At 41.0% G+C, this 14,752-nt stretch overlaps 1 protein-coding gene across 6 annotated transcripts in view; it reads right to left on the reverse strand.

Annotated features, from left to right (window-relative positions):
* The window catches only part of NEBL (nebulette), a 695,182-nt gene that overhangs the window by 308,152 nt on the left and 372,278 nt on the right, over positions 1-14,752 (reverse strand). For all 6 annotated transcript variants that reach the window (XR_013519570.1, XR_013519569.1, XR_001913033.4 and 3 more), the window contains exon 24: positions 8,399-8,483. The gene's annotated coding sequence lies outside the window, so the exon portion shown is untranslated. The remainder of the gene's footprint in view (positions 1-8,398; positions 8,484-14,752) is intronic.

Genomic DNA, 14,752 nt, shown 5'->3' on the forward strand with positions numbered 1-14,752 from the left:
TCTTTATGAGTCTTCTTTCTACTGTCCCAATTTTTGTGCTAAGCATTTCTCCCTCCATCAATACAGACACATTCAAACAACTTGCTCCCTGCCATATCATTTCCTTTAACGTGGAAATATCAGCACACTTAGGAATGTAGCTTCTGTGCTTCCTTCAGATGGATTCTTCTATTTGAGCTTTTAAGCATCTTTACTTAAACTATGCTCATAGCTGTCCTTTCTGAAGTAGGCCAGTTGAAGTCTTAAAGGAAATTCAAACAGGTTTGGCACATTTGAGAGCCTGCAACTGAACAGGTTGAATTGGAATCAGTGTTGCTTTACTCTTAGTCTGTTTCAGGTTTAAAGTCTTCAAAATGGCTTTCTACATTTAGTTTTTCAAGATTTTCTAAGTCATAAGCCTTTGTTTCAAAAGCTATATTGTCTAGAACCTCACAAAAGAAGCAGATATCTAACCTGCTGCATCTCTTCAAGACTCTCCTTGGAAACTCTTTAGACAGCTTTGCTGATCTCCCACCACTTCCTGGTGGACACAGTAAAAACCACTGACCTCTGTGCTGGTTTGAGAGCCCTTGTAGTTTTAACAAATAGACAGACACCCACTACTTAAGAGTCTTCTTGGCACCTCACTCCCAGCTGACTCTGCAGATGCGCAAGACAAATGCCCAGATACCCCAACTCCCTCTCCAACTCCCCAGATTCCTTTGGTCAAAGCATCAGCTCTGGGCCCCAGCAGTGCTGTTGAGAATCCAATCCCATCAGAGTAGATGGAATTACAAGATTCCATTGGCCTGAGACTCCCAAACCCAAGTCAAAGACACACATTTTTAAAATAGCAAATGTAGCACATCTCCTGTAACTAACTGTTCCTTGTATAATGTGGATCCAAGATTGCTCACCACCTTGAGCATTTTCTTCTGGGCGTATTCCAGAGTGTCAGAGTCTCTGGTAAGAAAAACAAAAATTTGAGAATGCAATTTAATTCTCTACTACTGGAGGGCAGAATTTTAAGGGCATTTCTTTTTTATGGAAGAGGCATGGAAGAAAAAACATTTAGCTATGTACTGGACACTTCATACACCACCTTCTAATTGTTATGTAACAGGTAAGAAGACAAGGCTAGACCGTGAATAACAGAGAAAGTCTTTCTGTGTTGATTTCTCTGTCTTATAAAAAAGCAAGCAATGAGAAAACAGAAGAGTAGTATTCAGGCCCGGACTATTTCTTGGATTCCTTAGGGATCAAGCCCATTTCAGCTCACTAGTCTGCCATCTTTATTGGGTGGTCCTTGCCCTCATAATCTGAAGAAGGATTTTTCTTCCATTATTGAGAAAGACAAGATCTGTTTGCATTTTGTTTCCATTTCTTGCTTTCTTGCTTTGCCTAGAACTTTCATCGCTGTGTTGAATAAGAGTGGACACCTTTGCTTTGTTCTTTATCTTACGGTGAAGGCATTCAGGTTTTCTCCATTAAGTGTAATATTAGCTTTAGTTTTTTGTAGATGCTCTTTATCAAGTTGAACACATCTTCCTTTACTCCCATTTTTCTAAGTGTTTTAAATAATGAATGGATGTTGAATCTTGTCAATTGTTTCTTCTGTACCTATTAATATGACTATATTTTTCTTTTTTAGCCTGTTAATTTAATGGATTATGTTGATTCTTACATGTTGAGCCAGGCTTGGATAAATCCTACTTGATCATAGTCTATAATTCTTAAATATTACTGAATTCTATATGCTAATATTTAAAAAAGACTTTTTGCCTTATATTCATGAAAGATAGTCTATAATTTTCCTTAATTTTATTTCCTGGTTTTGGTATCAATGTGATGTTAGCTTCATACAATGATTTAGGAAGTGTTCTATCTTACCTTTTTTCTGGAATAGATAGTAAAGATGTTGCTCTTATTTCTTTGCTTACACATTTGCTAGAAAAAGTTACTTATTTGAATACAAACTTCTGTTTAAATCAAGAGTGACCTAGGAAGTAGACCAAAATGATAGCTCACCATGGTCTATCATTGTACATGGTATGTTTACCACATTTATACAGGACTTAAAGCTGAACGTTAATTTCAACTCTTGAGGAATCAATATGTTACATTTATCTCAGCAGCTTGAAATGCGCTGCTTCAGTACTGATTTCTCTCTGTTCTAGCCACAGTGGTTTTGCTGTTCCCATCTGAAAGCCTTTTCCCTTGCTCCATTTACCTGAATGCTCTTATTCCACATCTTTACATGGTTTCCCTTTAATATAATGTAGTTCCATTCAAATATCATCTCTTTAGCAAAGGCATCCCTGGCTATCCTGCCTAAGTATATCTTGCTCCACTCCATCAGTCTTCCATCTTATTCTGCTTTCCCCTTTTCTTCCTAGAGTATTGATTGCCATTTTTGTCAGCCCTGAACTACTAAGAAACCCCTCCCTGGTACTAGCACTAATGCCATGGTCAGTCCTAATTTTGATTTTCTTCGTTCCTATGCCTTCAGAGGAACTCTAGTAAGAATTCGTGAGAGGCAACATGGGCACTCACCAAATGTCACTGTGAACTGAATTTTTTGTTCTTCCATTCTGAGCACAAAGTTTTCAAAAAGGTCTCACCCCCAAAGAGTACTTTTATACTATGTGTATTTTTGATATATCATTCATAATGATATCTTGGCATGTCAGACCTTGCCAAGTGTTTTCCTAAACCCAAGAAACACTAGATCTATGTCACTCCCAGTAATCTACCAACTCTGTAAAAAGGAGAAGAGGTTAGTTTGGCATGATTTGTCCTTAGTGACTCCATGTCTTCTAGCAGTCAACACATTCCTTTCAAAGTACTCATAAGACATCTGCTAAAAATTCATTCTGTAATTTGACCAAACTTTGAACAAATTTATTAGTCTGCAGTTTCTGGAGTCCACCCTTTTTCAAAACTTGTGACATTTACTTGTCATCAATCTTCTGGTTCCTCTCTTGTTATACATGATTTTTTTAAGATTACCAGTGGCGACTCTGATTACATATCTAAATTCCTTCAGCACCCCGGGATGAAACTTGGCTGCACCAAAAGACATGACCTCATGACATGAATTAAGCTTTGCTCTTCTTTTCCAGTCATCCTGGGCTAGAATTTCTTTACCGTGTAGATTATTCCACTTTCCTAGAATCTGAGACTCTTGAGAGAACCAGCAGTTGTGGGTCTTCTTGTCCTTACAGGGGAAATTGTTTCAAACCAGCACAGAAAGCAAATCACTTCCTGATGTATGATCAGCAATGACAACCAGATACCTGGTGGCGTGTGTGTGTGTGTGTGTGTGCACGTGTACATGTGTGATTTGGATGCTTTTCCTGTTTTCTCAATTTCAGACTTTGTTACCTGCTTTTTTTCTCTTGTTGAACATCCCCATGCACCACGCTTATTTTGAATAGCATGCCCATTCGGAATCTCCAGCTCATACTGCTGACACCTAGCTTGCCCTAATGGTTGGGTTGGAATAACATTAAGACCTCAAGACACATGGCCCTGCCCTATTGTTTCTGGATGAATGGTCCCACCACCAGTTCTTGAGTCTCTGCCTCTCCACCTTCCAGGCTGGCCTGCCCATACTCCCAGTATTGGTTCCACTGTACTTCTCTCTGTGCTTGTGCCTCAGGAGTTCACTCCAGGCTCCACTGGTATCACTATGAACCAGCATGCACTGCAGCACAAACTGACTCCGGGGCCACAGCATCTGCTGTCTGGGGATATACTGAGTCCCATTACCCAAGTGCTTAAACCATACCATACCCCATGCCACCTCCTCCTTGATCAGTTAGTTCCTACCAGAAGACCCTATATGGCTTATCTGTACCCATCATGAAGTGGACCTTGCCATGTGCAGATAATTAATAAATATTTATTGAAATGATTAGGTAACAATACCTATCCACATTCACTTTGAAGAAGGCTTGGTAAGTTTTCTAAAGGCCCATTTGTATAAAGTTTTATACCCCTCCAAAGTCAATTCCATTCTTGCTGAAGCCCGGGGGATCCTCAACAGCTCTATTCCTGATCTATGCTGAGACAGACTCTTTCTCCTGCTACCTTCATGCAGCTGCACAAAACCCTTAAACTAAATATAATTCAGACCTGGAACAGTCTCGCATCTTCTGAACCCATTGGCTCAGAGTATATTATCCTAGTGCCCAGCTCCTATCTGCTCCCCAGGACACAATTTACTCATAGAACCCACACCGCAGCTCAGACAGGAGACCCCTGATACCATACAGGATATTTACCTGTCATGAATCTCAAAGAATGACAAGAAGTAAATCAGTTTCTAGAATATGTGTGCAAACAGAAGCTGAGACATTCCTGTCCAACTCTGCAAGACTCTTAAGCTCTAATGCACAGGATACACCATTCATTCTAACATATACACTTCCCATGGGGACCAGAATACTCAGCAATTTATAAATATTTCCATCCACTCCCCCATCTCACTTGCAGTTCAGTCAAATGATTGTCAAGACATCAATAGGAAATTCTGTATAAATACAGACGCCATGGCTAATCGTTAGGATGTTCAATGTATCATTGCTTGTCAACCACTGTCAATAAGGATTTGAGCGCTATAAAGGAGAATTAACTGCTTTCAAACTAAATTATTATATTACCTCTATAGAATAGGCAACTCATTAAAAACAATTTCCGATCGTTCTGATCATTCACATATTTGGTTTTAGCATAATATACTGTAGCAAAAGGTATTCAGAAACAGTACACAGCTGCCCTCTTGTGTCACTTTCATACAATTAAATTTATTAATGTTTACCAGTGATTCAATTAGCTATGCATTTTTAAAGGTCACCATACACCACTACTCTTCCACTTCTGAAAGTAATATCCTAAATGATTATTTACAAAGAATGATGTCTAGAAAGATACCAGCTCTCTCTACCAATGGAACTTACTGGCATAAACATCTAAATATTGAAGAGGTAATATAATTTACTCTGTCCTCCAGGTTCTCTCCTTATCCAAATACCCAATGTCTTAAAATGATTTTGTATCCTCTCATTATACTTAATTAATACCTAATTAATATTTAATCCATTCTTAATGAGTATATGCATTTGTACTAATCCTTCACTACTTGCCACTCAATGATCCCACAGGAGATAAAATGGAAGCAAGTTCCTTCATAATTGCCAAGGGCATCCCTCACAAAGGGCCCCTTGTGGTCTCTGTTGCCATTTATTAAGCATCTCTTACCAGCTCAGTACTGTGCTAAGTTCTTTACAAACAATATACAACACCACATATAAAACAGAAAGCTTATCCTCATGTAACAGAAGAAACCCAGTTATCAGAGTTAGATAACACCTTCCCAGAAGCCAAAGGATAAGGATGGTCTCATTCTTCACACTGTAACTTGGCAAACCAAGGCCTGTTTGTTGTATTCTTCCACATCCCTCTATGATAATAAGCCACCACCCACGAATTTGCAGACAGCTAGCAGCTCAGCATACTGGAAACTATCTTATTAAAGTGAGAGGAAGCTTAAACAATGAAGATAAGCTTAACGATGTTCCGTTTCTTTACCAAATTGGTGTGTTTCCTTATTGAGTACTGTATAGCTCCAGCTCTGTACCACCCTTCGCTGAATTATGGAAGAGTAAGTATAAAAAACTGAAAACAAGTCATATTGGTTTGATGCAAGTAAGAACTGTACTTTTGCACAAATCAGCACTGATTTGGTGGCTACACCCAATAACTGGGTAGAGAGAGGATCCAGTAGTGACACAAGAAGATGAACCAATTGTGCAGCCTCAGTCCCTCATCTCCTGAGAGGTGGAGTCCCTGGAAGAACTTACTGCAAAGACATAAAAATAAGGTAAAATGCACAAAATATAAGCTGAGCTGTGACATCCTGTGACCAAAACCAGACAGCATGGGAGTGGAAAGGGAGTTTCTGAGGGTGCCTTGAAGGTGGAAGATGTAGAGTAAGGAGGTGCTGTTTCTCATTGCATTCATGCACATGCTGCTGGTGGGCTCCCTCCAGAGCGGGCACAAAGCAAAACGGACCCTGCAACATTGACTCCAACTCCACAGAAAGGGGAGAGATGTCTGCGGATGGGATGTGTGGAAGATGGTCCTTCTGGAGACTGTAACATAACAATGGTGATACGGGGCATGCAATAGTGGATTGTGTGGCTCAAGATCACTGCCAAGGGTTGGGGTCAGAGAATAGACTCAAGGGCACAGTCTAGCTCTGCAGCTGAGCTTCCTGAGACAGGGCAGGGCAACAGGAAAGACTTCAGAGTCAAAACCCTAAGTCCAAGCTCTGGTTCTAGCTCTGTAATTAACTCACTCTGTGACGTTGGGCCAACTGCCTCACCTTTCTGGTTCTGTTTCTTCATCTTTCAAATGCCTTCCTTGGGCACTCACATAATCCCACCATTCCTAATGCTCCCTTCACTCAATCCGTTCTAAGGTAGCCTGGTTGTGTCTGGCCACCCACAAGGTCTAATTTATTGATGATTGATTGATTAATTTTGGAGACGAAGTCTTGCACTGTTTCCCAGGCTGGAGTGCAGTGGAGCAATCTCAGCTCACTGCAACCTCTGTCTCCTGTTCTTGGCCATTCTTGTGTCTCAGCCTCCTGAGTAGCTGGGATTACAGTTATATGCCACTATGCCCAGCTAATTTTTTTTTTTTTTTGTATTTTTAGTAAAGATGAGGTTTCTCCATGTTGCCTGGGCTACTCTCAAACTCCTGGCCTGCCTCAGCCTCCCAAAGTGCCGGGAGCCACTGTGCCCAGACTGACTTTTTCATTCCTGTTGTGAAAGTTGTCAGAATCAACCTGAAATCACTGATGTGAAGGAAACCCTGACAAATAGAGCTGGGGAAGGATACGAAGAGAGGGATCTCATGTTTGAATGCCTGATAATGAAAAAGACTCTACAAAAACACAACCTTGCACAAAGGCCATTGCAACCTCACACAAAATGTACTTCTGCAAGAACATGTGTCTAGCAACTGTCAACCTCGGGCTGGCGACACCCTTGTTTTTGGTCTAAGTAGCCAAGGATCATTCTTTCAAAACAACTATGTAATCCTCCTCATTTCTGCCTTGAAAAACCTTTGTCTTTCTTCCTTTCCCAAATATGCATAGAGTTTACTATAGCATGTGGATTCCCATTACAGTACTCTATTGCCCAGTAAACATCTTTTTCTTTTAAAGAGATTCTCTGTCCATTATTTTGGTTGATATTGTTATGGGATAAACCATGCACCCCCTAAAAGTTCATATACTGAAGCCCTAGGCCCCAGCCTTCAGATATGACTATATTTGGAGAGAGGTCTTTAAAGAGATGATTAAGGTAAAATGAGGTTGCAAGGGTGGATCCTAGTCCATTATGACTGATGTCCTCATAGGAAATTAGGACACAGGTACAGAGAGAAGGACATGTGAAGACACAGGGAGAAGACAGTGATTTTCAAGCCAAGGAGAGAGGCCTCTGACATAACCAATACTGCTGCTACCTGGATCTCGTACTTTTAGCCTTTAGAAAAAAATACATTTCCATCCTCGTTTGCACTCAGTTCCTCTCTGGGTTTTCCGTTCTATTTTCTCCCATTTAGCAACCTTAAACACTTGTAGGCAAAGTCCCCATTGCACCCTCTCCCATTTACATAAGTTTCTCAGACTTAAAAAAAAATTGACAAATGGCTGTGGCATCCTAGAATCCTAAAATCAAGAAACGTATCCCAACTTGTACACTTGCATGAAGTTACAGCATTTTCACAATACTTTGTAAATCAAGAAAGGCTAAGCTACAAAACAGGGCAGCATTATTTTGGAGACATCACTAAACTGCAAAGGCATGAAAAGGCAAATAAGGACGATGTGCAGAGATTCTACTTCCTGATCCGGAGACAATTATTCTTAATATTAAATAATGAAGCCAGGTGCAGTGGGTCACACCAGCACTTTGGGAGGCCGAGGCAGGTGGATCACGAGGTCAAGAGATCAAGACCATTCTGGCTAGCATGGTGAAACCCTGTCTCTACCAAAAATGCAAAAATTAGCTGGACGTGGTGGCATGCATCTGTAGTCCTAGCCACTCAGGAGGCTGAGGCAGGAGACTCGCTTGAACCTGGAAGGCAGAGGTAGCAGTGAGCCAAGATCACACAACTACACTCCATCTCGGTGACAGAGCAAGACTCCTTCTCAAAAATAATAAGTGATGAATAACAATTTCCTGGTCCTGAAATAATTTTGAAAGACAGATTTCCTCTTGAAGCGAAAACTTCGAATTTTTCACCAAAGTGAGACATTGGGAATTTCAGGTCTGCCTTGGCTGCACATGTTTTCTTCCTTCTCTTCTCCCCCAAAAATGATCCTGTCCCACAGATAATCACTTACCTGTCAGGGTCACCTTCAGCACTAGGACTTCTCACTTGCTGCTAAGCCCCATCCTTCCCAGTGGATCATAATCCAGCTCCTTGATCTGTGCATGAATATAATTAAATTGACTGTCAAATTTTTAAAGGTTATATATATTATGAAACTACTATTAAAGTGTCTTAATGACAAGTAACTTATATCAAGACCAGAAGCCATGTTTGAAGCTCTGAAAGTGTTTTAGTGTTTTTTAAACATGAAACTTTTGAATGACCCTAAGAGGCTGCACTATATAATTATAGTTCTCATATCATAAATATCTTTTCTTTGACAGTTTTGAAAATAAATCATCCCCAGGGACCATTCCTACCCAACCTCCACATCTTTCTAGGGCATAAATCACAGAAGATGGAAAAAAAACCTGGGCCTGTTTCTTGTTTTTCCAGCTAGAGGACGATTGCAGGCAAGAGCCACATTGAAATGCTAGAGCTGTGGCCCAGATACTCCTGGAAGGAGGGAGCCTTGGCAGGTGAAATGCACAAAACAAGTTTATCCTGCAAGATTTTCAGGCTCCGTTCCTCCCATTCCTACTGAGATGAACATGAACAGTGGGAAATGATTTGCAAACAAATCCTGAGTTACAATGTAAGTATGACACTATAGTTAGACCATAAGAGCCACCCTTTTTAAAATTTTTACAAAAATCAACATAACCAAATAAGACATAGAGGTCCAGAAATCATTTTATGTAGCACTGTTTGGAAGTCAAAAAATTTCTTTTGAAAGAAGGAAGTACAGGTAACCAGGAAATGTTTGTAAATATCAATGAGTGTTCCCACAACAAGCATTTTGTTAGGCATTGATTATGGGAATCAAACATGTCCAAATATTCCCAATTCCTCATTTAAATGGCCCAAGATAAAGTATGCAAGCATACAGTTAGATTTTTAAAGGGAGCAGGTGTTCAAAATTCTTGCTAGAATTCTATAAACAAAGCAATGATTTACCTCATAGCAAGGAGGATGGATTCTAAATAATTACAGACAACTTTCTTGCATTGCAAGTTATTTTTCTGTGCATTGCCCAGGTACTGTAGCATATTTAATTCATATCACATATTAGATGGGAATGGCAAACCCTGAATCTGTAAACTCTAAAACAGGAGAGCACAGTATTTGTAATCAATAGTTCTGCTGCAGACTGTACCATAATAAACTCCAGTAAGCACACGCTGTCCCAAAATACTCAGGGAGGAAGTAAGGGTACACAGGAAAGTCTGTGTAATAACCAATTATCCAAAAAAGGCAGTGAAGTATTCCACATCTGTAATGCTTTGTTTATATAATTAACTCTTTGCAACCTGCTGAATCTTATTAAAGTGAAATAAGTCATAATTAGAATAGAAGGGTGTGCCAACACATAAATTTGTGCATATGCATGTGCTGACTTTTGTCCACAAAGAATTTAATGGAATTAAAAATACAAAACCTAGCATTGCTACTGAAATTAAAATTTGGGCAAAGACTGGAGTATTTCTGTCACTAACAGCTGGCGACTAATTTTCCCAGGTGTCTCATGCTTACCCGAACTTGAACAGCTCTTAGGGCTCAAATAGCCATTCCTCAAAGAAGTCTTCCAGGCCCTCCCCGCTAGTCCCCAGCTCATGGGTCCCAGCTACAAGGACTCGGGGCACACTAGGCTTCCCTTTCATGACGTCTCTTAAACTGTAATTAAGTAATTAATTGTGTAAGTATATAATTAGTTGTTTGATATCAGTCTTTCCCTATCAGCATGAAAGCTTTATGAAGAAAGTGCCTGTGCTCCATGCTCTGAATCAAGTAGACGCTGAATAATTACATCGAATGAATACATTACAACTCCTGTTTCTTCTGCTTTCACCAAGACCCGTCACTGAGTAAGCCTGAAAGAATTACGTACTTCTTAATAAAGCTCTGCTAAAACAACTCGGCTTTTACCATTAGAGCCTATGACACTCTCTAAGGTGGTCTCAGCTATCCCCTTCTTTGCCAAACATTCAAAGATCAATGAGAACATTGTCTAAACCCTCAAATCCTTTCTTTGTACATATGTACTACTAAAAGTGAAATGCATTTGATATTATTGATGCCCTTCCAAGGGCCCAGGGAAACAACTTCTAACTACTGAAGTTATTTTTGACAGGGTATATAAATGATAACATATCATAAAGCAACACAGTAAACTTTAAAACAACCCCGTGACATTTTAACGTAATAATGTAATTGGCATTTCAATCACATTTGCTGTTTAGTGGTCTGGTTTGGGGGAGGGAGACATTGTTTAACTCTTCTGCTCACTCATAAAATTTGTTCCTTGTCAAAATGTTATCTTTTTATTTAATCTGTCAAGCGTGAAAACTATGAGGCCAGGAAGTGACAAATGCCTGTAACCCCAGCAGTTTGAGATGCTGTGGTAGGAGGATCACTTGAGCCCAGGAGTTCAAGACTGGCCCTGGCAACACAGTGAGACCCCATCTCTACAAAAACTAAAATTAACTAGGCACAGTGGTGTGTGCTTGTAGTCCCAGCTACTCAGGAGCTGAGGTGAGAGGATTGCTTGAGCCTGGTGGATCGAGGCCTTAGTGAGCCATAATTGCATCACTGCACTCCAGCTTGGGCAACAGAGCAAGACACTGTCGGAAAAATGTATAAGTAAATAATAACCCTACAATTTGTGCCGATGTATGTATTATGGTGGCTTTATTAGTCTAAGTCTCTGATTGCTTGCAAGCTATAGAAAGCCTCTCAAAGACACTTCCAGGAAATCTTACATCAAACATGGAAAGGAGTAGAGAATTTGACCTGGCTGGGGGCCCTAATGGCACACAGGACAGCAGAGGATGTGGCCTCCTTCGTGGGCGAGCTTTGCATGCATGGGATGGAGAGTGGGTACTCCCTGGGGAGGAGCTGGTGCTCCCTTATAATGGGCTGCCATTAACAAGAATCCATTTCTTTCATGGCCCCGTGGCTCCTGCACTTCCAACCATCTACTTCACTTTTACTCTGTCTATGCTAAATATCTTTTCCCCATTTCATAAGTTCTCTTACTCATACTTTCTGCTTACGCACAGCTTGGGCTTCCTCCTGACTTCTTTCTCTACTTTTTTAAGTCATACAACCTGAGAGCCAACTTACTTTATCTCTTGAACTCAGGCCTCTTCAGGGAGATATGAGCAGGTTCAACCACCACCAACCCTGTTAGACAAAGTCCTTGTGTAGCCCTCCTGAACCACCTAAATCTAATCAGCTGGGACCAGGGAAGTGAGAGCATGTAGACAGAGCACGGTTATCCACAAAAACTAATGAAAAAGTTGGTTGGGACCACATAGCCTTAGTCTGTAACACTTTGGGAACAAAAGGCAAGAAATATGGCTGTCCTGGGTCAAGAATCAGAAACCAGTTCTCTTCAAGAGTGATCTGATGGTGGGGAGGTTCCAAGATGGCCAAATAGCAACAGCTCTGGAGTGCAGCTCCCAGCAAGAACAATGCAGAGGGTAAGTGCCCACCACATTTCCAGACAAATTTTCACTGCCCACAGACCAGGAGATTCCCGGACCAAAAAGCACCACGAGTTTTCAGCAAAGCGGTTTCAGCCAGTGCTGGCTTGGCGCACAGAAACTCATACAAATCTGGTGGCTGTTTCAACTGGTGCCTGGAACACCTGGGAGACAAGCCACCCATTCAACTAAAGGGAGGGGGCAGAGACAGGGAGCCAGGTGATCTGGCTTGGTGGGCACCACCCCCACAAAACAAGCAATCTGAAACGCTCTGGATTGAGAGTTTCGCAGCAAGCACAGCTGGACCCAGGACGGCCCAGCTCAGTCGGGGGAAGGGTGATCACCACTACCAGGGCAGTTCACACAGAAGCTGGGTAGAGCCTGCAGCAGCTCAGCAACACCTCTCTGGCAGACAGTGACTAGACTACTCTGTGCCGGGCAGGGCCTCTATGAAAAAAGGCAGCAGCATGACAAGAACTTACAAATAAAGCCAACCTTCCTAGGACAAAGCAACTGGGAAAAGAGGCCATTATGAGTTCTACTTCAGCAGACTTAAAAGTACCTGTCCAGCATCTCTGCACAGAACACCAGAACTCCCAGCACAGCACTTGAGCTCCTATAACAGACACACTGTCTCCTCAAGCAGCTCCCTGACCCCCATATACCCAAAGAGACACCTCATAAAGGAGAGCTCAGGCCAACATCTGGCAGGTACCATTCTGGGATGAAGATAACAGAAGAAGAAACTGGCAGCAACCCTTACAGTTCTGCAACCCCTGTGGGTGATGCCCAGGCAAGAGAGTCTGGACTGAACCTCCAGCAGTCCTGCAGCAGAGGGGACTGACTGTTAGAAGGAAAACTAAGAAACAGAAAGAAATAACATCATCAATAACAAAAAGGACATCCACTCAGAGACCCCATCTGAAAGTCACCAACTACAAAGACCACAGGTAGATAAAGCCACTAAGATGGGAAGAAACCAGTGCAGAAAGGATGAAAACACCAAAAACCAGAACACCTCTCCTCCTGCAAAGGATCACCATTTCTCATCAGCTAGAGATCAAAGATTGATGGAGAATGAACTTAGGAACTGACAGAAACAGGCTTCAGAAGGTAGGTAACAGCAAACTCTCAGAGCTAAAAGAACATGTGCTAACCCAATGCAAAAAATCTAAGAATGTAGAAAAAAGGTTAGATGAGATGCTAACTAGAATAAACAACTTAGATAAAAACATAACTGACTTGATGGAGCTGAAAAACACAGCACAAGAACTTTGTGAAGCATACACAAGTTTCAATAGCCAAATCAACCAAGCAAAAGAAAGGATATCAGAGATTGAAGATCAACTCAATGAAATAAAAAGAGAAGGCAAAAATAGAGAAAAAAGAGTGAGAAGAAACGAACAAAGCCTCCAAGAAATATGGGATTATGTGAAAAGACCTAATCTACGTTTGATAGGTGTACCTGAATGTGACAGAGAGAATGAATTCAAGCTGGAAAACATCCTTCAGGATATTATCCAGAAGAACTTCCCCAACCTAGGAAGGCGGACCAATATTCAAGTCCAGGAAATACAAAGAACACCACAGAGATATTCCTCAAGAAGAGCAACCCCAAGGCACATAATTGTCAGATTCACCAGGGTTGAAATGAAGAAAAAAATGCTAAGGGCAGCCAGAGAAAAAAGTCAGGTTACCCACAAAGGGAAGCCCATCAAACTAACAGCATATATCTCCACAGAAACCCTACAAGCCAGAAGAGACTGGGGGCCAATAGTCAGCATCCTTAAAGAAAAGAACTTTCAACCTAGAAATTCATATCCAGCCAAACTAAGCTTCATAATTGAAGGAGAAAGAAAATCCTTATGGACAAGCAATTGCTGAGAGATTTCATCACCACCAGGCCTGCCTTACAAGAGCTCCTGAAAGAAGCACTAAGCAAGGAAAGAAACAACCAGTACCAGCCACTCCAAAAATGTACCAAATGGTAAAGACCATCAACACAATGAAAAAAATGTGTCAACTAACAGGTAAAACACCCAGCTAGCATCAAAATGGCAGGATCAAATTCACACATAACAATATTATCCTTAAATGTAAATGGGCTAAATGCCCCAATCAAAAGACACAGACTGGCAAACTGGATAAAAAGTCAAGACCCATCGGTGTGCTGTATACAGGAAACCCATCTCACATGGAAGGACACACATAGGCTCAAAATAAAGGGATGGAGGATGATTTATCAAGCAAACAGAGAGCAAAAAAAAAAAAGCAGGAGTTGCAATCCTAGTCTCTGTTAAAATGGACTTTAAACCAACAAAGATTGAAAGAGACAAAGAAGGGCATTACATAATGGTAAAAGGATCAATGCAACAAGAAGAGCTAACTATCCTAAATATATACACACACAATACAGGAGCACCCAGGTACATAAAACAAGTTCTTAACGACCTACAAAGAGACTTAGACTCCCACACAATAATAGTGGGAGACTTTAACTCTCCCCTGTCAATATTAGACAGACCAACCAGAAAGAAAATTAACAAGGATATCCAGGACTTGAACTCAGACCTGGACCAAGTGGACCTAACAGATATTTACAGAACTCTCCACCCCAAGTCCACAGAATATAAATTCTTCTCAGCACTGCATTGCACCTACTCTAAAATTGACCACATAATTGGAAGTAAATCACTCCTCAGCAAATTCATAAGAATGGAAATAATAACAAACAGTCTCTTAGACCACAGAGCAATCAAATTAGAACTCAGAATTAAGAAGCTAACTCAGAACCACACAGCTTCATGGAAACCGAACAACTGGCTCCTGAATGTCTACTG

Source organism: Callithrix jacchus, chromosome 7, assembly GCF_049354715.1.
Source record: "Callithrix jacchus isolate 240 chromosome 7, calJac240_pri, whole genome shotgun sequence".
In the NCBI taxonomy this organism is placed as follows: Eukaryota; Metazoa; Chordata; class Mammalia; order Primates; family Cebidae; genus Callithrix; species Callithrix jacchus.